This window comes from Phacochoerus africanus, chromosome 4 (genome assembly GCF_016906955.1).
Source record: "Phacochoerus africanus isolate WHEZ1 chromosome 4, ROS_Pafr_v1, whole genome shotgun sequence".
Taxonomy (NCBI): Eukaryota; Metazoa; Chordata; class Mammalia; order Artiodactyla; family Suidae; genus Phacochoerus; species Phacochoerus africanus.
The window spans coordinates 16996801-17019964 of record NC_062547.1 but is presented as its reverse complement, the minus strand read 5'-3'; the positions used below and the strand labels follow the sequence as shown (position 1 = coordinate 17019964).

Here is a 23164-nt window from a genome sequence, read left to right as displayed (position 1 = left end):
CTGACTTTGTACCCAGTAAACACCAAATCCTCATTTCTTCCTCTTCCATCCATTGATAACCACCATTCGACTTTCTATCTCTATTAATTTGACTACTCTGTTACATAGAAGTAGAGGCATATAATGTTTGTCTTTTTGTGACTGGCTTATTTAATTTAGTCTAATGTCCTTGAGGTTCATCCATGTCGTAGTATGTATCAGAATTGCCTTCCTGGAGTTCCTGTCATGGCGCAGTGGTTAAGGAATCCGACTAGGAACCATGAGGTTGCGGGTTCGATCCCTGGCCTTGCTCAGTAGGTTAAAGGATCCGTCGTTGCTGTGAGCTGTGGTGTAGGTTGCAGATGCGGCTTGGATCCAGCGTTGCTGTGGCTGTGGCGTAGGCCAGCGGCTACAGCTCTGTTTGGACCCCTAGCTTGGGAACCTCCATATGCCGCGGGAGCGGCCCTAGAAAAAGCAAAAAGACCAAAAAAAAAAAAAAAAAAGAATTGCCTTCCTTTCTGGAGTTCCCTGATGGCCCAGTGAGTTGAAGATCAGGTATTGTCACTGCTATGGTGCCGGTTTGATCCTTAGCCTGGAAACTTTTGGATGCCATAAGCTAGGCCAAAAACAACAACAACAAAAAAAGAATTGCCTTCCTTTTTGAGGCTAAATTATATTTTGTTGTGTGCATATATCACATTTTCTTTATTCATTCACCTGTTGATGGACATTTCACAGTTGCTTCCACTTTTTGGCTATTGTGTGTGGTTCGATCCTTGGCCTCACTCAGTGGGTCAGGGATCCAGTGTTGCCAATGAGCTGTGGTGTAGGTCTTAGACACAGCGTGGATCCTGAGTTGGTGTGGTTGTGGTGTAGGCCAGCAACTATAGCTCTGATTGGACCCCTAGCCTGGGAACTTACATATGCCGTGAGTGCAGCCCTAAAATGCCAAAAAAAAAAAAAAGTGTCCTTCGTTTTTTAGAAGATTGGTAGTTGGTTAAATGGCACCACGTAGAGAATTAGAGTATTAATGTTCTAAAATAAATCAGTATTAAGAAGGTTTATGTCCCAGAGAAAGTTTTGTGTGAATGAGTTCAAGACTTCATCTGACAAACAGGTGTTTGAGGAACAGGGTAGCCCCTTGTTAAATTTTTATGTTGTTCTTCCTTTAAGACTTACTCAAGTGGAAATTCCTGACGTGGCTCAGCAGGTTAACAACCCGACATAGTGTCCATGAGGAGTCAGGTTTGATCCCTGGCCTTGCTCAGTGGATTAAGGATCTAGCATTGCCACAAGCTGCAGTGTAAGTCTCATATGTGGCTTGAATCTGGCTTTGCTGTGGCTGTGGCCTAGGCCAGCAGCTGCAGCTCCAATTCAGCCCCTAGCCCAGGAACTTTAGGGGAAAAAGAAGAGGAAAAAAAAAAAAAAGACTTCCTCAACTGACTACTTCAGGATCTTCAGAAACTTTGGCACCTCTTTCTCTGAAATCATTAACCAGATAACATATTAGATTCTTATGTATTTACAAGAGTTTTGTGCAAAAACCTGCCCACTGTCTGGAGTTCTTTCCTCATATATCTTTAGAAATAAAATTCTCTGTTGGAAATAAGAAAACAAATCAAATCTGATTGAAATCTGATGAGTTAATAAGAAAATTTGGGAGTTCCCATTGTGGCTCAGTGGGTTAAGAACCCAACGTTGTCCATAGGAAGTGGGTTTGATTCTTGGCCTCCCTCAGTGGGTTAACGATATGGCATTGCCACAAGCTTCAGTGTAGGTCAAAGATGCGGCTCAGATCCCCAGTTGCTGTGGCTGTGGCATAGGCTGGCAGCTGCAGCTCCGTTTTGACCCATAGACTGGGAACTTCCATATGCCTCAGGTACAGCCCTAAAAAGAAGAAAAAAAGAATATTTGAAGGGATTTCTAAAAGATATCAGGAAGAAACTGACTTTTTTCCATCATGGACCATTGAATCATTAAAGCTACTTTAATCACATATGCCTAGAGCTCTGTTATTTTAGGAATTCCTAGCTAATGCAAGAAATTGGAAAGAATGAACTTGAACTTGGAAAGGTAAAAGAACACAAAAGAGCTTTCAACTAAAGTCAGGAAAATGAGCACTTTAAAAATATGTATGAATTCATCAGTAACTTTAAAAGATAAGTACACATAACTACTGAAAGAAATTGCATTTATTTTCTAAAAAGTAAGACTAACTATGGAAATAAAATTTAAAAATAACACAAAGATGACTCTGGAAATCATGGTAGTAATGTGACATAAGACATGACAAGAGGAGTTGATAACCCAGAAGAGAATGGAATCAGCAGCTGCAAGTATGATATTTGTGGCTCTAACAGAACAAACCCTGCATCCCAACACCCCTTCAATTTTATTATCATTTTGAATTATGATCATATCCAGGAAGACTTTGGCCTATGACTAAAGCATTTGTAAGAAGCTTCTTTTTTTCAACCTAACTCATATCATCTTGAACAAGAACAAAGGGTGGGTTGAGAATTACTTGCTGGACTTTGAACCAAGAGAGTTAATAAATGTGGTGCCTTCAGCTCTTTATAGGGTGGTAGCAAGGAAAGTATTTTTAACATTTAAAGGACCCATAGGAGTTCCCTGGTGGCTCACTGCATTAAGGAGCTAGTGTTGTCACTGTTATGGCTTTGGTTCCTGATGTGAACCCTGGCTCGGGAACTTATGTATGCCACAGGCACAGCCAAATAGTAATAATAATGTTAGTAATAATAATAAACCATTAAAAATAGTGTTGGGGGAGTTCCCATCATGGTACAGAGGAAACGAATCCATCTAGGAACCATGAAGTTGCGGGTTCACTCCCTGGCCTTGCTCAGTGGGTTAAGGATCTGGCATTGCTGTGGCTCTGGCATAGGCCAGCAGCAATAGCTCTGATTAGACCCTTAGCCTGGGAACCTCCATATTCTGTGGACGCGGCCCTAAAAAGACAAAAGACAAAAAAATTAAAATAGTGTTAGGTTTTCAGTGAAATCTGCAGGTGATACAAATGGGAACATTTGGGGGATCCTAGTAAGACCAAAAGGGTGATATAAAAGAACCTAAAAGCCATAGCTGTAGGCAGAAAATAGGATTTTCCTTAAAATGTCATCTAGTGCTGTACAGAGCTCAGACATGCGATGGGAGGGAAAAATGTAGGAGGAAATTCATTTTGAGTTGAAAAAGCTAAAGAAGTAAATGGACAAGAAATTAGATGGGAATACAATGGTGTGATCTGGCAGGAAATCAGACAAAAGCTGTTTTGAGGTCTGGAAGTAGAGAGTAATCACTCTGTGGGAAGGAATGGCAGGATCTCTCAGAGGACGACTAAGGGGAGCCTTACCTGCAGCACAGGAAAAAATGTGGTAGAGATAGGATGAGCCAGTTGACAAAAGAGATACAGAGCTTGAAAGCTAGAGCTGAGAGATGGAAATCGCAGATGACAGGTTTAGAGACTACATAAGAAAGTATGTGAGCTGTAACATGTAGTAGGATGTGAGACATAAGAGAAAACTGCCACATTCTAAAGAAGAGCATTCTTTGTCCAGAAACTTTTCCTGTAAGCTTAGGGGATGTTTCCCCAGAGAAATCATGAAAACACAAGTTCTCTTCTGGATTTCAAGTGAAATTAGGCAAGTTCCTGGAAGTTCTGTTAGCAAGAGATCTATTTAGAGGCCTTGTAGGAATGAGAAAAACTAGAGAATTATGGTAACTGTTGTTAAAAAAAAATTTTCATACAAAAATTTAACATAATATTGCAGAATATTTGGAAGACAGAGGAAGAAATCAATTAGAAGCCAACAACCCTAATACAGTCAGTAAATACAGCTGTTTTTTAAATTTTTTATCATTTTCCTTATGCAGACCTCTTTTAATGTAGTTAAAATTACAATGTACACACTATTTTATTTCCTGTTTTTCATAGCATATGAAAAGCATTTTCTAAATTGCTATGTTGTCTTTTTGTAATTTAAATTTCTAACATACTTTAAAGAGTATTATGTAGTAATTTTCTCCCAGTGCTCTGTGCACTGATTTCCAATCCTGAGGTACATGTATTTGCCTGTTTCTCTTGACATGGAGTAAACAACCATATAAAAGAGATGTTCCTTAACAATTAAAACTTCAAGGGGTAAGCAGATGTTAATGAATCATCTTGCTTCTCCATTGATACAAGTAAGTAAGGAGCTGATATGCAAGTGGGAGTTTACCACAGTGTGCCAGGCCTTCAGCAATAAATTTTGAAATTGGAAGCTTTGAAAAGGGAGTTTGAAACATTTTTTAACTCTAGCAGGAGACCTCACTGAATGATAAACAAAGATCCAGTGGAGGGCAGTTTACTTTCAGAGAATCAGCACATGAAGTGGACATCCTTTGCTTTGTCTTCTGCGGGGAATTTGCTTGGTCACCACCCTCGCTGGAAATGCTCTCCTTTCCCCTGGCAGCAGCCCAGGGTGGGACAAATGCTCTATTCCACTGCTTTGAGATTCCTTCTGGGGTTTGGTGACAAAAGAGCATTTGGTGATGTAACCAAGGAAAGAAAATTCAGCATTACTTATGCTTCCCATTGGAGAAGGTTTCATAGCTCTCAGGGCCTGTGAGGCTGTCTCCTGAATTTTTCTCTTCATAATGCAGTAAAATGTGATCTCACTGATGTTATGGCCTGAAAACTAGCTCTGCTACTGAGGATTACTCAGTCGGGCAAAAAAAGGAAAAAAATCTTTTTTATGAAATACCAATGCTTAAGGTATTTGAGTGAACCGATAGGCTTCTGACTTAGTTTTTTTGCTGTCGCAGAAATTAAGAACTTCACCACATTGCAGCTCAGTTCTCACAGATTGGTTCACCTGTCCCTAGACAGTGACCGATAGGCTTCTGACTTAGTTTTTTTGCTGTCGCAGAAATTAAGAACTTCACCACATTGCAGCTCAGTTCTCACAGATTGGTTCACCTGTCCCTAGACAGTGACTGAAGATTGATAGTCCCTGTTGGATTTCTTCCTAAATTGGGATTTTTTTTTTTTTTTTAGTAAACCAATGATTTTTTTTTTTCTTTTTGGCCACACCCACAGCATACAGAAGTTCCCAGGCCAGGGATCAAACCCACACCACAGCTATAACCAGAGCCACAGCAGTGACAATGCCAGATCCTTAACCTGCTAAGTCACAAGGGAACTCCTGCATTAAACTTTTGTGCAGAAATTTCTTTGTAGCGCTATAAGAAAGAAATTGGTGTAAAGCAACTTCTGTTCAAATGTGTTGTTTAAACTGCTTTGGGGCTCTGCAACATGGACCAAGCTATTTCTCATCAGGTTAGTATTACCAAATTCCATAGCAGATAGACAATGGAAAGAAAACATTTAAGGGCTTTAGGCTTCATCCGAATTTCACAAGGAAGAAAAGAACAAATCCAGGGATCATTATATCAGGGGACCAAATCATGCCACAGGGATATGTCTTTAGGGTTTGGTGACTTTTTGCAGAACAAAAGCTATAGAGAGTTCCCTGGTGGTCTAGTGATTAGGACTCAGTGCTTTCACCCCTACAGCCTGGTTTGATTCCTAGTCTGGGAACTGAGATCCAACATCAAGCCACTGCATGCCACAGCCAAAAATAAAATAAAATAATAGCAAAAACTCCAGTCTGCTAATTTTGCCAATCCATTAGTGGGAAATGTGCCACAGAAGGTTTCTTCTCCATTCCCTCTATATGGAATATCTTTTTTCCTTCTGAATCTAGAAGCAATAGATGGTTACTTTAAATCAGGAGGATCAGGCAGCATCTTGGGAGCACTGGGACACAGTTTCGATACCTGGCCTGGCCCAGTGGGATAAGGAAGGACTGGCTTAGGTCATGACTGCGGCTCAGGTCTGATCCCTGGCCCAGGAACTCCCATATGCTCAGGGACAGCCAAAGAAGAAAAAAAAAAATCATGATTCTAAGATGTTTTAGATCTTTTATTTTATTTGTTTTTCAGAAGCTAACCTTGGTATAGCCAGTTGTGCTGCATTACTGAGTGTGATCTGTTCATATGTTTTGCTTCTTCGGTAGATGTGTTTAGGTTTCCTTGCAAATATTAAGCTCATCTCAATCAGCAGAAGACAATCCCAATTCTAACAGAAGATAGTATACTCTAATGAGCAAGTCTAATTTTAGAAAGAAAAAAGATAAGAGAATGGCCTAAGAAGACTGACCTGCTGCAATCCACTTTAACTGTGTAGGTCAAGGCTCATTGGCCATTTTCATTTGGAGTAAAAACAGGGAAGTACCTCTTGGCACATTGAAAATGAACTGGAATATTTTAATTTGGTCCTTTTGCTCTTTGTTATTTCTTTATATAGTATGTGAATGGCTATGTATACAAAGCTACTATGATTACATTTATATTTAATTCTTTCCTTGGTAGTCCTGAGTTACTGGCCACTTCACCAAAGGAATTTAAATCAATTCTTACTTTTTGCTTTTTAATATCCAAAATTAAGATGTTTATATGGACTTGACATCATAAGCAAATTCTTAGAACTTCTTTAATTTTTCGGGAGAAAATAAATATCTTTATAGACAGCCTTTGTTATTAAATGAGAAAATGAAATTGAATCAGGAACTCATACTACGTAACAGGTTTACAAATGTCTGATTATAAAATCATGAAAATTTTTTTTGTCTTTTTAGGGCAGAACCTGCAGCACATGGAGTTCCCAGGCTGGGAGTCAAATCAGAGCTACAGCTGCTGGCCTATGCCACAGCCACAGCAAGACCAGATCCAAGCCTCATCTGTGACCTACACCACAGCTCGTGGCAACACCAGATCTTTAACCCACTGAGCAAGGGCAGGGATCTAACCCACATCTTCATGGATACTAGTTTGGTTCATTACTGCTAGCCATGATGGGAACTCCTAAAATCATTAATTCTTGACATAGTTTATGCTGTTTTCTTGATATGTTACTCTAGAGTTAATTAAATATTAAGCAAATGGGAAAACAGTGGAATTTAATTTTATTTTCTTGTTAAAATCGATTTGAGACATTTGTTTTCAGTTTCATTTTAATAAATGTATTTATACATTTTAAGATAAAAATTATATAATCCGTAAATAAAATTTTATCTTGATATCTATGGTTCTTTTGCGGCCAGAGGATCCAGACAGAGAGTTCCTAAACTTCTTATTCATGACAGCTTAAAAAAGAATAATCAGATCCCTATGAACTGGACTAAAGAATAACTGTATTATGCTACTTTTATGTAAGAGAGAACAGAAAGTAAAAATATATACATGTATCAGCTCTTTATTTTAGAAAGTCAACTTATAAATGTAGATGAAATGATGTAATTAGGGGGGAGAAAAATCACCATTTGGCAAAATCATCATAATTGTTATTGCTTCTGGCGAGAATTATCAGTAGATGCTGAAAGTAGTAAATAAAAGTTCATTTGAAGAATAACAGTGTATTTCCACAGCCTCAAAATATCTCCCCTCAAGATACTTATTAATTACAAAGGATAACTTTATAGTGGGTGAGCCTGGCAGACACTGCTTTACCTAAATGATCAGAGTTAATATCATCAGTAATTAGACTAATCCATAGCAAGTGCCTCTTTATATGATGCACTGGGAAAACTCAGCATCACAATACTCTTTTGGAAGGATTATAACCTGACTCTAATCATGAGGAAACATCAGACAAACCTAAATTGGAGTACAGTGTGTATTCTTTAAAAATGTCAGTGTCACGAAATACAAAGAAAGACTCAGGAACTGTTTCAGATTAAAGGAGACTGAAAAGTCTTGACAACTGAATTCTCTTTTCCTATAAAGGAGACAATTGGTGAAATCTTAATAAGATCTGAAGATTATTTAATAGTATATCAATATTAATTTTCTGATTTTGATTGTTGTACTATTACATCAGAGAATTTTCTTTAGGGAATATATAGTGTGTTTAGGGGTGAAGGAGCATCATGTCTACAACTTACTCTTAAACAGTTCTGAAATATAATATGTATATATATATATATATAAATATCTATATAAGTGTGGATGTGACAGAGAGAGTAGGGAGAGGTTGAGAGAGAGATAATGTAGTGAGAGCAAATGTAGTAAAATATTCACATTCAAGTAATCTAGGGAAAGGATATTCAAGAATTCTTTGTGGGGAGTTCCCTTCGTGGCTCAGTGGTTAACGAACCCAACTAGGATTCATGGGGATGTGGGTTCCATCCCTGGCCTCACTCAGTGGGTTAACGATCCGGCATTGCCATGAACTGTGGCATAGGTCGCAGACGTGGCTTGGATCCCACGTTGCTGTGGCTGTGGTGTAGGCCAGCAGCTGCAGTCCTGTTCAGCCCCTAGCCTGGGAACTTCTATATGCTGTGGGTGCGGCCATAGAAAAGCAAAACAAACAAGCAAACAAAAACACACAAAAAAATTATTCTTTGTGCTATTCTTATAACTTCTGTAAATTTGGTATTACTTCAAAATAAAAAGTACTGAAATCTCAAGGGAGAAAAACTACCATCTTAAGCAGAATGAAAATTTTTTTCAGTGAAGGTTGAATCCTGGTTTTGGAGAAATCTATTTGAGGCAGGCATATAGTATACTTATGTATGGCCTTTAAAATATTTTTAGGAGCTTTTTTGTTGGATTTCAGAGGTATGCTTGATGACTTTTTCCCCCCCAAGATTTGTGGTCCATTTTTTTTTTCTTTAATGTTTTTCATTGAAGTGTAGTTGACTTACAGTATTATAATTTCAGATGTACAAAATATTAATTCAACATTTTTATAGATTACACTTCTACAAAGTTATTATAAAATATTGATTATATTCCTTGAGCTGTGCTTTTACATCCTTGTTAGTTATTTATTTTATATCCCCAGTAGTTTGTAGCTTTTCCCCTCACTTATTTTGCCCATCTCTCTCTCCCTTTCCCCTCTGGTAACAACTAATTTGTTCTCAATATTGATGACTAATAACATTTAAGTTAAGTTAAATACAATGAAAAAATAATAAGGATGTGCGTTTTAATACTGGGAGAAAGTTTGTTTTAGATTTCTGGTCATAATGGCTTGCAGTGTTTGTAATTAGGTCCTCCTGTACATTCCAAACACATGGTAACGATAAACAAAATTTTCTAAAAGAAAAGTTAAAGGGCATAGCCATGTGTAAAATCAATATAAATTCATCTGTGGACCAGGAACTAAACAAAATCACAATGTTAATGGGGCTATAAAACCATAGGCCTCCTACACTCTGGGTTCAGAAGCAAATATAAATAACTGAGCACTGATTTCTCATGGAAGAGTAGAGACTCAAAGTGTCACACACAGGGCAAAGACTGGAGCCAGACTCTTCCACCTCCACCCCTTTAAAGGAGAGTGAAAAAAAAATTTATTACTCTCTGGGAATTGGCTTATATAAAACCTAGGAATACAAGAGGAAGCAGATAGCCTTTTAGTCAGAACTCAGTAGTCAGTGACAGTCAGTGACGGTCTCTGTAATATCCCCCAAATCATTGGGAATGGAGCCTTAAGTCATCCAACATAAGACCTGATTCTGAACTAGGATATATACCCAGGAGAGAATGAGAGAATAAACAAGTAGAGAGAGTAAAGCCTGCCACTTAAGCTGCGTCTGCACACTGCAGTTCCAAAACATATTAGAAAAACTAATGCCAAGAAGGGAGTGAATAAAAACCCAACAATTGAAATATATTACTCCGGAGAAAATAAAGCTATTTAATTATTTTAAATTGACTTTGAAATGAAGTTTATGATCCTCGGAGGGAAAAAAAAAAAGAAGGAATAGTAATAATTTTAAAGAGAGAATATCTCCTGGCTGGCTTGCCAGAGAGAGAACAAGAAATAGATAAGTAAGGTCCTACTTCATAGCACAGGGAGCCATATTCAATATCTTGTAATAACCAATAATGGAAAAGAATGTGAAATATATATCTGAATCACTTAGCTGTACACCAGACACTAACACACAGTATAAATCAACTGTATTTCAGTTTTTAAAAATAAATAAAATTGTTTTAAAAACATAAAGAACAAAAATGGATAAATATGAACAAGCAAAATGCACACACAAAAAAAGGAGTTCCTGTTCTGACTCAGCAGGTTATAAACCTGACTAGCATCCATGAGGATGTGGGTTCAATCCCTGGCCTCGTTCAGTGGGTTAAGGATCCATCATTGTTGTGAGCTGTGGTGTAGATTGAAGATGAGGCACAGATCCCCCACTGCAGTGGCTGTGGTGTAGGCCATTAGCTATGGCTCGGATTTGACCCCCAGCCTGGGAACTTCCATAGGCCACAAGTGTGGCCCTCAAAAGAGAAAGGAAGGAAGGAAGCAAGCAGGGAGGGAGGGGAGAAAGAAAAGAACAGGCAAAATGAAACAAAGCCATGTATTATTCTTTAAAGGACCAATTAAAAATTCTAGAAATAAAAACGTTAACGAGGAGTTCTCATCATGGCACAACGGAAACAAATCTGACTAGGAACTGTGAGGTTGTGGGTTCGATCCCTGGCCTCACTCAGTGGGTTAAGGATCAGGCATTGCCATGAGCTGTGGTGCTGGTCACAAAGGCAGCTCGGATCTGGTGTTGCTGTGGCTGTGGCGTAGGCTGGAAACTGTAGCTCTGATTAGACCCCTAGCCTGGGAACCTCCATATGCTGTGGGTACATCCCTGAGAAAAAAAAGAAAGAAAGAAAGAAAGTCAACATTTGGAGTTCCCATCATGGCACACCAGAAATGAATCCGACTAGGAACTATGAAGTATGAAGTTGTGGGTTCGATTCCTGGCCTTGCTCAGTGGGTTAAGGATCCGTGTTGCCATGAGCTGTGGTGTAGGTTGCAGATGTGGCTTGGATCCAGCGTTGCTGTGGTGTAGGCTGGCAGCAGTAGCTCCGATTCGACCCCTGACCTGGGAACCTCCATATGCCACAGGTGCAGCCCTAAAAAGCAAAAAAAAAAAAAAAAAAAGTTAATGAATTTTAAAAACTGGGAGAGAGGAGTTCTCTGCTAGCTCAGTGAGACAAGGATCCCAAATTGTCACTGCTGTAGTGCAGGTTTGCTTCCTGGCCCAGGAACTTCTGCATGCCTTGGGTGTAGGGAAAAAAAAAAAAACCTGAGAGCAAATGAGCTCTAGACTAGACGTAATAGAATAATACTAAGTATAACACAAAGACAAAGAGACGAAAACTGTAAGAGGAGGGGTGAGAGACATTGAGAGGCTACAGTGTATATCTAATAGGAGATTTAGAAGAAAAGGATAGATAAATGCCAAAGAAGCAATATTTTAAAAGATACTGGATGAGAATTTTCCAGTATTGACAAAACATAATTTAATTCAGATGAAAGTCCAGAGCAAGATAAACAAAAATAAACCTACCCAATAGACACATTGTAAAATCTGCAGAACATTAATGATAAATAAAATAGCTTATATGAATGGTAAGAATGATTAACTTCATTAAGAATGGCAGAAGTTTGACTGCTGGCATCTTGACAACAGCAATAGGTGCCAGATAATAATGGAGTAGTATCTTTAAAGCACTAAGGGAAGATAAATGGCAATCTGGTATTCTCCATCTGGTTAAATCATTACTCCAAAGGGTAAAATAAAGATATTTTCAGGCTGATGAAAACCAATAATATTTACCATCCACAGGCTTTTGTGTAAATTACAGTTCTGTGAATATTCAGAAATTCAAAATTCAGAAATCAAAAAAGCTTAGAAATCAAGTTGGTTTTGCTAAGTTTTCAGTAGACTCATTTGCAGGCACCTGAACTAGTTTATGAGACCATTTGGGGTCTTAATTAATCCTGTTTAGTGTGACTATATGTTTCATTGTGGAAATTTTAATAGGCTTAACTGTGGGCTGCTTCCCCAGTCCTGTTTGGGGTGTTATATCACGTCTGATTTGTCCAACATGTTGCCTTTATAAAATCCAGAAAGTTGTCCCTTCTAAAACAGAGAGGTTCTGGAGTTCTCCTGTGGCACAGCAGGTTAGGGATCTGGGGTTGTCACTGTAGTGGTTTAGGTCACTACTATGGTTCTCATTTGATTGCCGGCCTGGGGAACTTACACATGCTGTGGGTGTGACATAAACAAACAAACCAGAGAGGTCCTGAGGACTCCAGGTTAAGTGACTATGGACCATTCTTTATTTCATCTCTAGAACAATTTCCAGCTCCTCCCCAGTTTTATTGAGATATAATTGACATACTACACTGTATAAGTTTAAAGTATATAGCATAATGGCTTGACATACATATATATTGTGACATGGACCTTTTTTCTTTCAATTTTTTTTTATTTGAGGTATAATTGACATACAACATTATATTCATTTCAGGTGTACAACATAATGATTTGATATTTGTATATTTTGTGAAGTGATCACCTAAGTAAGTCTAGTTAATACCCATAACCAAATATAGTTTCAGAATTTTTTTCTTGTGATGAGAACTTTTTAATGTATTTTTTATCTTTTTAATTTATTAATATTATTATTATTATTTTGCCTTTTCAGGGCTATACCTGTGGCATATAGAAGTTCCCTGGCTAGGGGTCAAACTGGAGGTGCAGCTGCTGGCCTATACCACAGCCACAGCAATGCCATATCCAAGCCGCATCTTTGACCTACACCACAGCTCACGGCAATGCTGTATCCTTAACCCACTGAGCAAGGCCAGGGATCCACCCTGCATCCTAATGGATACTAGTAGGGTTCGTTACCGCTGAGCCACAGCAGGATCTCTGAGAACTTTTTGGATTTACTCCCTTAACAGCTTTCATATATGCAATACAGTATCATCAACTCTAGTCACCATGGTGTAAATTAAATCCCCATTACTTTTATTTATAACTGAAGTTTATACCTTTTGACTCTTCTTGCCCATTTTGCCCTCCCATACTCCCACCTCTGGCAACCACCAATCTGTTCTCTGTTATCTATGAGTTTGTTTTGCATTGTTTTGATTTTTATATAAGTGAGATCATACAGTATTTGTCTTTCTCTGACTTTATTTCACTTACAGAAATGCCCTCATGTTCCATCCACGTTGTTGCAAATGGCAAAATTTCCTTCTTTTTATGGCTGAATAATATTCCTTTGTGTACATGTACCACATTTTCTCTATCCCTTCATCCATCAGTAGGCACTTAAATTGCTTCCATATCTTGAATAATATAACTAATGCTGCAGTTAACATGAGGGTACACATATCTTTTTAAGTAATGTTTTTATTTTCTTCAGATAATACCCAGAAGTGGAACTGCTGGATGATAATTTTTTGAGGAACCTTCATACTGTTTTCTATAATGGCTGCACCAATTTACATTCCCACCAGCAGTGCAGATCCCCATCAACAGTGCACAAGTATTCCCTTTCTCCACTTCTTTGCCAACACTTTTGATTTCTTCCCTTTTTAAAAATAGCCATTCCGGCAGGTGTGAGGTGATGTCTCATTGTGGTTTTGATTTGCATTTCCCTGATGATTAGTGATGTTGAGCACTTTTTCATATAACTGTTGACTGTATGACTTCTTTGGGAAAATGTCTCTTCAGATCTTCTGCCTAATTTTTAATCAGATTGGTGTTTTGCTCTTGAGTTGTATGAGTTTTTTAAAAATATAGTTTGATATTAGTTCCTTATTAGAATGATTTGAAAATATTTTTATTTTGTTGATTGTTTCCCATACTGTGCAAAAGATTTTTAGTTTGATGTAGTTCCAGTTGTTTATTTTGGCTTTTGTTGCCTTTGCTTTTGGTGTCAAACCCAAAAAATTGAAATGGACCTTTCTTGAAGGATGCACTTTAGCAAGAAAATAACTAAACCAAGAGAGAAGGAGCAAAGTGCCAGAAACAGTAATGAAGATGAAACTTGGTGTGAAATATTGGTAAACTTAATTAACTATCGATTTGAAAAAGTATTAAGTATTTTTTACATTAAAAAGTAGAGTCATGGAGTTCCCTTGTGACACATCTGGTTAAGGATCTGGTGTTGTCAACTGCAGTGACTTGGGTCACTGCTTTGGCATGGGTTTGATCCCTGACCTGAGAACTTCCACATGCTGCAGGCATAGCCAAAAAAGAAGAAGAAAAGGGAGAAAAAAAAAAACAGAGAGAGAGAATTAAAAAAAAAAAAAAAAGATATCCAGATTGGAAAGGAAGAAGTAAAATTATCTTTTTTGCAGATGACGTGATCCTATGTATAGACAATCCCAATGAATCCACAAAAAAGCTATTAGAGCTAATAAATGAATTCAGCAAAAATGCAGGATACACAGATGCAGGATCAGTTGTATTTTGATACACCAGCAATCAACAATCCAAAAAGGACATTAAGAAAGCAGTTCCGGAGTTCCCATCGTGGCGCAGTGGTTAACGAATCCGACTAGGAATCATGAGGTTGCGGGTTCAGTCCCTGCCCTTGCTCAGTGGGTTAACGATCCGGCTTTGCCATGAGCTGTGGTGTAGGTTGCAGACGCGGCTCAGATCCCGCATTGCTGTGCTCTGGCGTAGGCCAGTGGCTACAGCTCCGATTCAACCCCTAGCCTGGGAACCTCCATATGCCACAGGAGTGGCCCAAAGAAATAGCAAAAAGACAGAAGGAAAAAAAAAAAAAAGAAAGAAAGCAGTTCCACTTACAATAGCATCTAAAAGAGTTAAGTACTTAGAAATGAACCTAACCAAGGAGGTGAAAGACTTGCACACTGAAGACTATAAAACACTGCTGAATGAAATTAATGAAGAACTAAATAAATGGAAAAATATCCCATGTTCATGGATAGGAAGACTTAACATTGTTAAGATGACAGCACTACCCAAAGCAATCTACAGATACAACACAATCCCTATCAGAATTCCAATAGCTTTTTTCGTAGAAATGGAACAGCCAATCCTCAAGTTCATATGAAACTGCAAGGGGCCCCAAATAACAAGGACAGTCTTGGAAAGAAGAATAAAGATGGAGGGCTCAAACTGCCCAACTTTGAAACGTCATACAAAGCCACAGTAATTAGAACAGTAAAGAACTGGCATAAGAACAGACCTATAGACCACTGAAATAGAAGAGACAGCCCTGAAATAAACCTTTACATGTAAGATCAATTGATTTTTCACCAAGGGGGCCGAGGCTATCATTCATTGGGAAAAGGATTATTCAAAAAGTCTTTCATTAAGTGGTGCTGGGAAAAGTGGATACCCGTCTGCAAAAGGAAGAAGTTGGACCCTTACCTTATACTTAATATAAAATTTAACTTAAAACGCATCAAAGAACTAAACTTAAGAGCTTAAAACTATAAAACTCTTTGAGTAAATCAATTCAGTGTCTTCATGACGTTTGATTTGGCAACGATGTCATGGATATGACACCAAAAGCACAGAAAACAAAAGAAAAAACATAAACTGGACTTCGTCAAAATTAAGAACTTTTGTGCATCAAAGCATACTATCAAGAAAGTGAGAAAACAACCAACAGAATGAAAGAACATATTTGCAAATCACATATCTAGTAAGGGATTTATATCCAGATTATATAAAGATCTCCTACAACTCAACAAGAAAACAACACAATTCCAAAAAAGGGCAAAGACTTAAATAGGTATTTCTCCAAAGAAGATACACAAAGGGCCAATAAGCCCATGAAAAGATGTCCAACATCATTAGTCATGAGGGAAATGCAAATCAAAACCACAATGAGATACCACTTCATCCCTGCTGGAAGGACTGCTTAAAAAAAAAAAAAAAAAGAGTTGGGGGAAATCACAGACATTGGTAAGAATATGGAGAAACTACAACCCTTGTGCATTATTGGTGAGAGTGTAAAATGTTGCAGATACTGTGGAAAACAGTTTGACAGTTTCTCAAAATGTTAGACGTAGATAGAACTACTGTATGATACATCAGTTCCATTCCTTGGTATATACCCAAAAGATTTGAAGGAGGGACTTGAACAGATACTATACACCAAGTTCATAGCCACATTTTCACAATAGTCAAAAGGTAGAAACAATTCGTGTGCATTGATAAATGAATGAATAAACAAATGTGGCATATACATACAATGGGATACTATTCAGCCTTAAAATGGAATAAAATTTTATATGTACCACAGCATGGATGGTCCTTGAAAATGTTATGCTTAGTGCAGTATCCAGAAACAGGACAAATGTTTATGATTCCACTTAAATGAGATACCTACAATAGGCAAATTCAGAGACAGAAAGTATAATAATAAAGTTACCAGAGTCTGGGAGGAGGACCAAAGGGGGAGGGTTTTTGTTTGTTTGTTTTAATGGATAAAGTTTTTGTTGTGGATGATGAAAAAGTTTGGGCTATAGGTTGATGATAGTTACACTGAATTGCAAGTATGTTTAATGCCACTGAGTTGTGCACTTACAGTGGTTAAAATGATAAATATTATAAATGGTTAAAATAAGTATTATATCTATTTTACCACAATAAAAAAGTTTTTCATTTTAAAAAAGGTAGAACTCAAATTCTAGAAAATAATATCAGAAGATGAGAAGAGTGCTGATATGTTATTTAAAGTGTACTTTGGCCCTTGTTTTGGAGAGTGATAAAGATAAGTAATTTGACATTTTAAAAAATGTGTAGCTAACTTTCTTCCATTGTATGTTCTTGCCTCCTTTGTCAAAGATTAGTTGACCATAGGCTTGGGTCTATTTCTGGGCTTTCTATCCTGTTCCATTGATGTATATTTCTGGTTTTGTGCCAGTACTATACTGTTTTGATGATTGTAGCTTTGTAATATAGTCAGAGGACAGGGCACCTTATTGCTCCAGTTCCATTTTTTCTTTTCAGTATTGCTTTGGCTATTCGAGGTCTTTTGTGTTTCCATACAAATTTTAAAATGTTTTACCTCTTAGAGTAATGACAGTAAAAACAAAAATAAACAGGACTTAATTAAATTTAAAAGTTTCTGCATAGCAAAGAAAACCCTAAACAAAATGAAAAGACAACCCACAGAATGGGAGAAGATCTTTGTAAATGAATCAACTGGCAAGGGATTAATCTCCAAAACTTATAAACACCTTCTGCAGCTCCATACCAAAAAAACAAACAACCCCATCAAAAAATGGGAAGAAGATCTAAACAGACAATTCTCCAAAGAAGACATACAGATGGCCAAAAAAACACATGAAAAGATGTTCAGCTTCACTCATCATTAGAGAAATACAAATCATAATCACTATGAGGTATCACCTTATACCAGCCAGAATGGCCATCATCAAAAAGTCTACAAACAGTAAGTGCTGGAGACAGTGTGGAGAAAAAGGAACCCTATTACACTGTTGGTGGAATTGTAAATTGGTGCAACCACTGTGGAAAACAATATGGAGATTCCTCAGAAAACTAAAAATAGAACTACCATTTGACCCAGCAATCCCACTCCTGGGTATCTGTCCAGAGAAAACCATGACTTGAAAAGACACATGTACTCCAGTGTTCATTGCAGCACTGTATACAATAGCCAAGACATGGAAACAACCTAAATGTCCATCGACAGAGGAGTGGATCCAGAAGATGTGGTACATATACACAATGGAATATTACTCAGCCATTAAAAAGGAACGAAGTACCAGCATTTTTAACAACATGGATGGACCTAGAAATTATCACGCTAAATGAAATCAGCCATACAATGAGACACCAACATCAAATGCTTTCACTGACATGTGGAATCTGAAAAAAGGACAGACTGAACTTCTTTGCAGAACAGATACTGACTCACAGACTTTGAAAAACTTATGGTTTCCAAAGGAGAGAGTTTGGGGGGTGGGGGGATGCACTGGGGTTACGGGATGGAAATCCTGTAAAATTGGATTGTGATGATCATTTTACAACTATAAATGTAGTAAATTCATTGAGTAATTAAAAATAAATAAATAAAATGTTTTGTTCTAGTTCGTTAAAGAATGTCATTGGTAATTTGATAGGGATTGCATTGAATCTGTAGATTGCCTTAGGTAGTATTGTCATTATGACTATATTGATTCTTCTATGCCAAGAGCATGGTTTATCTTTCCATTTGTCTGTGTCATCTTTGATTTCTTTCATCAACACCTTATCGTTTTCAGAGTATAGGTCTTTTGTCTCTTTAGGTAGGTTTATTCCTAGGTATTTTATTCTTTTTGATGTGATGGTAAATGGTATGGTTTCCCTAATTTCTCTTTCTGATCTTTCATTTTTAGTATATAGAAATGTAGTGAATTTCTCATTTGATCCAGCAATCCCATTCCTGGGCATCTATCTAGAGAAAACAGTGACTCAAAAAGACACATGTACTCCAGTGTTCATTGCAGCACTATATACAATAGCCAAGGCATGGAAACAATTTAAATGCCTATTAATAGAGAAGTGGATAAAGAAAATGTGGTACATATACACAGTGGAATACTACTCAGCCATTAAAAGGAAAGAAATAATGGCTTTTGAAGTAATGTGTATGGACCTAGAAATTATTATGCTAAGGGAAGTCAGTCAGCCAATGAGACACCAACATCATATGCTATCATTTACATGTGGAATTTAAGAAAAGAACACAGTGAACTTTGCAGAACAGATACTGACTCACAGACTTTGAAAAACTTATGGTTTCCAAATGAGACAGGTTGTGGGGTGGGGAGATCCACTGAGGATTTAGGATGGAAATGCTATAAAATTTGGTTGTGATGATCATTGTAAAACTATAAATGTAATAAAATTCATTGAGTAATAAAAAAAGAAAAAAAAGAAATGTAGTCAATTTCTGTGTATGACTTTGTATCCTGCAATTATACCAAATTCACTGATGAATTCTAACAGTTTCCTGGTAGTGTCTTTAGGATTTTCTAGATATAGTAACTATCATGTCATCGGCAAACAGTAATAGTTTTACTTCTTTTCCAATTTGGATTCCTGTTATTTCTTTTTCTTCTCTGATTGCCATGGCTAGGACTTCCAGAACTATGTTGAATAACATGTGGATATCCTTGTCTTGTTCCTGATCTTAGTGAAGATGCTTGAAGTTTTTCCACCATTGAGAATGATGTTAGCTGTGGGTTTGTCATAAATGTCTTTTATTATATTGAGGAAGTTCCCCCCATGCCTACTCTCTGGAGAGTTTTTATCAGAAACTGGTGTTGGATTTTGTCAAAGGCTTTTTCTGCATCTATTAAGATGATCATATGGTTTTTATTTTTCAGTTTGTTGATGTGGTGTATCACATTGATAGATTTGAATATATTGAAGAATCCTTGGATCCCTAGGATAAATCCTACTTGATCATAGTGTATAATCTTTTTAATATATATTTGTATGCAGTTTGCTAATGTTTTGTTGAGGATTTTTGCATCATGGGCCCTTCTGTATAGCACAGGGACTGTATCTAGTCTCTTGGGTAAGAACTTGATGGAAAAAGAAAAAAAATGGGTGTATATGGGTGGCTGGGTCATTTTGATACACAGCGGAAATTGAAGGAACTATAAATCAACTATATTTTGATGCACAGCGGAAATTGAAGGAACTGTAAATCAACTATAAAGTATATTGTAAATCAACTATACTTTAATTTAAAAAAAGAAAAGAGGAGTTCCCATCGTGGCTTAGCAGAAGAGAATCTGACTAGCATCCATGAGGATGTGGGTTCGATCCCTGGCCTTGCCCAGTGGGTCAGAGATCTGGCGTTGCTGTGAGCTCTGGTGTAGGCCAGTGGCTACAGCTCCAATCCAACCAATAGCCTGGGAACTTCCATAAGCCACGAGCGAGGCCCTAAAAAGATTTTAAAAAGGAAAAGAAAAGAAAAAAAAGAAAAAGAAAAAAAATATGTAGCTGAATACATATGTTACATTTAAGAGAAATACTAAAAGATTATAGAGTCTGTCATAGCTTCCAAACAAATGAGGGGGGAATAGTTTTCAAAAACTGTATCAACATACTAAAAAATAGGAAAAGAAAAAAAGTCAAAATAAGATGGCAGAAGTTATATAGTTAAATATATAAAAAGCTGGAGTTCCTGTCGTGGCGCAGTGGTTAACGAATCCGACTAGGAACCATGAGGTTGCGGGTTCGGTCCCTGCCCTTGCTCAGTGGGTTAAAGGATCTGGCGTTGCCGTGAGCTGTGGTGTAGGTTGCAGACGCGGTTCAGATCCTGCGTTGCTGTGGCTCTGGCGTAGGCTGGTGGCTACAGCTCCGATTGGACCCCTAGCCTGGGAACCTCCATATGCCACGGGAGCGGCCCAAGAAATAGCAAAAAGACAAAAAATTAAAAAATAAAAATAAATAAATAAATATATACAAAGCTTACTAAAATACAGAGAATGTAAGCTTGGGTAAAAAACAAAATCCAGCTATATACTAAAGAGAAATATTCAAGACAAAATTATCCAAAAAGATTGAAATTTAAAGCATAAAGATATGCCAAGCAAATGGTAATCAAAGAAAGATTGCGATATTACAATACTAATATCAGACCCAAGTCCTGGACTTTTCAAAAGGTCATAAAATATAGACTTTGAGTATCACTTGTAAATCCTGTTACTTTCTACGTGGTATTACTCATCTCTTTTTCTTCTTTCTAAATCAACTCCCACAGATATTTACGGAGCAGTATCTACTATGTTTTAGATAATATAATAGAGACAAAGATAGTACAGCCCAATTGCTTATAGAGTCTAATAGAGAAAATAAGCCCAGTGACTCTAAAATAAGCCAGAAAATTGGGAGTACTATTAGAAAGTTGTAAGTGAGGTATGATGGGAATTGGCTATGGCAGATGGAATCAGGAAAAGACTCCTGCAGTACATGGTATTTGAGATGGTCCTAAAAGATTGGATAGAATATTTCTTTATTTTATTTATTTATTTTGTCTTTTTAGGGCCTCACTCGTGGCATATGGAAATTCCCAGGCTAGGGGTCAAATCGGAGCTACAGCTGCCAGCATGCACCGCAGCCACAGAAACTTGGGATCCCAGCCGCATCTGCAACCTACACCACAGCTCATGGCAAACACCGGATCCTCAACCCACTGAGTGAGGCCAGGGATCAAACCTGTATCCTTATGGATACTAGTCGGGTTCATTACTGCCGAGCCATGATGGGAGCTCCAAAGACTGAATAGAATTTTAAGAGATGGAGGTAGGAAAAAGATATTTCAGGTCTAAGGGAGTAAAGCTTTGAATAATTTTGCATTTTCTGCTCTTTCCTTGCAGCCATCTTATCTGGAAGAATTTCACTAGTTATATTAAGATAGTCTGTTAATTCTTTAAGAGAGTGATTATGATCTCCATACTGAACAGCTGCCACCCTAATCAGATGCTTCTAATTATTTTATTTTTAATTAAATGTGAATTTTATTGGTATGAATTATCTAAAGGCAGTAGTGTAAATACAATTATAAATCTTATATTCAGGAGTTCCTATTGTGGCTCATCAGGTTAAGAACCTAACATAGTGTCCGTGAGGATATAAGTTCAATCCCCGGCCTCACTCAGTGGGTTAAGGATCTGACGTTGCCACAAGCTGTGGCATAGGTTGCAGATGCGGCTTGGATCCAGCATTGTTGTGGCTGTGGCACAGGCCTGCAGCTGCAGCTCCAATTTGACCCCTAGCCTGGGAACTTCCATACACAGCAGGTGTGGCTATAAAAAGAAAAAATCTTTTTATATTCAATATTATATGCCTTTATCCTATTAGTTTGTTGTATAAAATTCCTATTTTATAAATTTTTGTGTATATTCTTACTTATATGTACAGTGAGGCTCAACTAGATTCTTCAATGTATAAATCATTCCCTAGTTTAATAAAAGATATTTTTAAAAAGCTACACTGCAGATATAATTTTACTAGTATTAATTCCTTTACAGCCCAAACCATGACCTAGACACCAATTTTTTTCCCTTGGAGGGTATAAAGCACATTTTGGGACTAATTCTTTGCTGAGTAGCTTCATAAATTTAGGCTAGAATGTTATCATTTTAGACTTCATTTGCTATAAATGTAGCCTGCTCCATTTACCTGTAACAGCTCATTTGCTTTATTTTTCATTTTCCTGTACTTAAGACAACAGCACTGCAAACTACATGGTTAACACTTTCCTTGCTTTTTAAAAATCTCTCTTCTAACATAATTCTTTGCCAGATATGTCCTCTTACTTCCTCATAGTGTCTTAGAAGTAGATTTTGGAGTTCCCTGGCAGTGCATCGGGTTAAGGATCCAGCATTGTCATTGCCATGGCCGCAGGTTACTGCTGTGACTCTACCCCTGGGTTGGGAACTTCTGCATGCCTTGGGCACGACCAAAGCAAAAACAAAACTAGACTTCTTTGCTAGTTTTCCATGATGGAAGAAGGGTATATAATTTGCTTTTTTATACAAACATTGTTAATATTAACAGCAAGAGGCTAATTTTATCATAAATGATAATATACGCTGCGTTAAAGATGGGTTAGACACTTCCCTCTGAACTTGGTCAGGGAAAAGGAAAATGGATTAGATGGCTCCTGAAATTTTTCCTGTTCAGTTCAGAGGTTCAGAATTTTTCCCTCTTTAAATGGTAAACAAATAAAAAGTGGCATTTGGAATTATCACTTTCCCTCTCTTGCTTTCCATCTTCAGTTTAATGTCTGCTTCTCCACAAAGATTAACATACTTTCCACTCATGATTTACTTGTCAGGGACTCTAGGAGTTTTCTGGAACCAGAAGTCTGCCTTTGGTAGTGATGATTTACTGGATAATTGCCTATTCTTTGGTGGATTTTCCATTTTTAGATTACAACAGGCTCTACAGCCTTTCTTTCTTTGGCAGAAGAACCCAAAGGCAATGGAGTATATTTTTTCCCCTTCCCCAGCCCAGCTTAAACAATGACTCACTTGGGCCCTAGGGCTTTGCTTGATATTTTCATTCAGGGGCCACTTTCTACCCTTGTTTTTCATTTTTCTTTTTTTTTTAAGATTTTTATTTTTTATATTATAGTTGATTTACAAAATGTTCTGTCAATTTTTGCTGTACAGCAAAGTGACCCAGTCATATATATATACAGTCATGTGTACATACATATACATTCTTTTTCTCACATCATCCTCCATCATGTTCCATTACAAGTGACCAGATACAGCTCCCTGTGCTATACAGCAGGATCTCATTGC

At 37.5% G+C, this 23164-nt stretch overlaps 1 protein-coding gene across 3 annotated transcripts in view; it reads left to right on the top strand.

Moving 5' to 3' along the window:
* The window catches only part of CSTPP1 (centriolar satellite-associated tubulin polyglutamylase complex regulator 1), a 200350-nt gene that overhangs the window by 70887 nt on the left and 106299 nt on the right, over positions 1-23164 (top strand). The window lies entirely within an intron of this gene.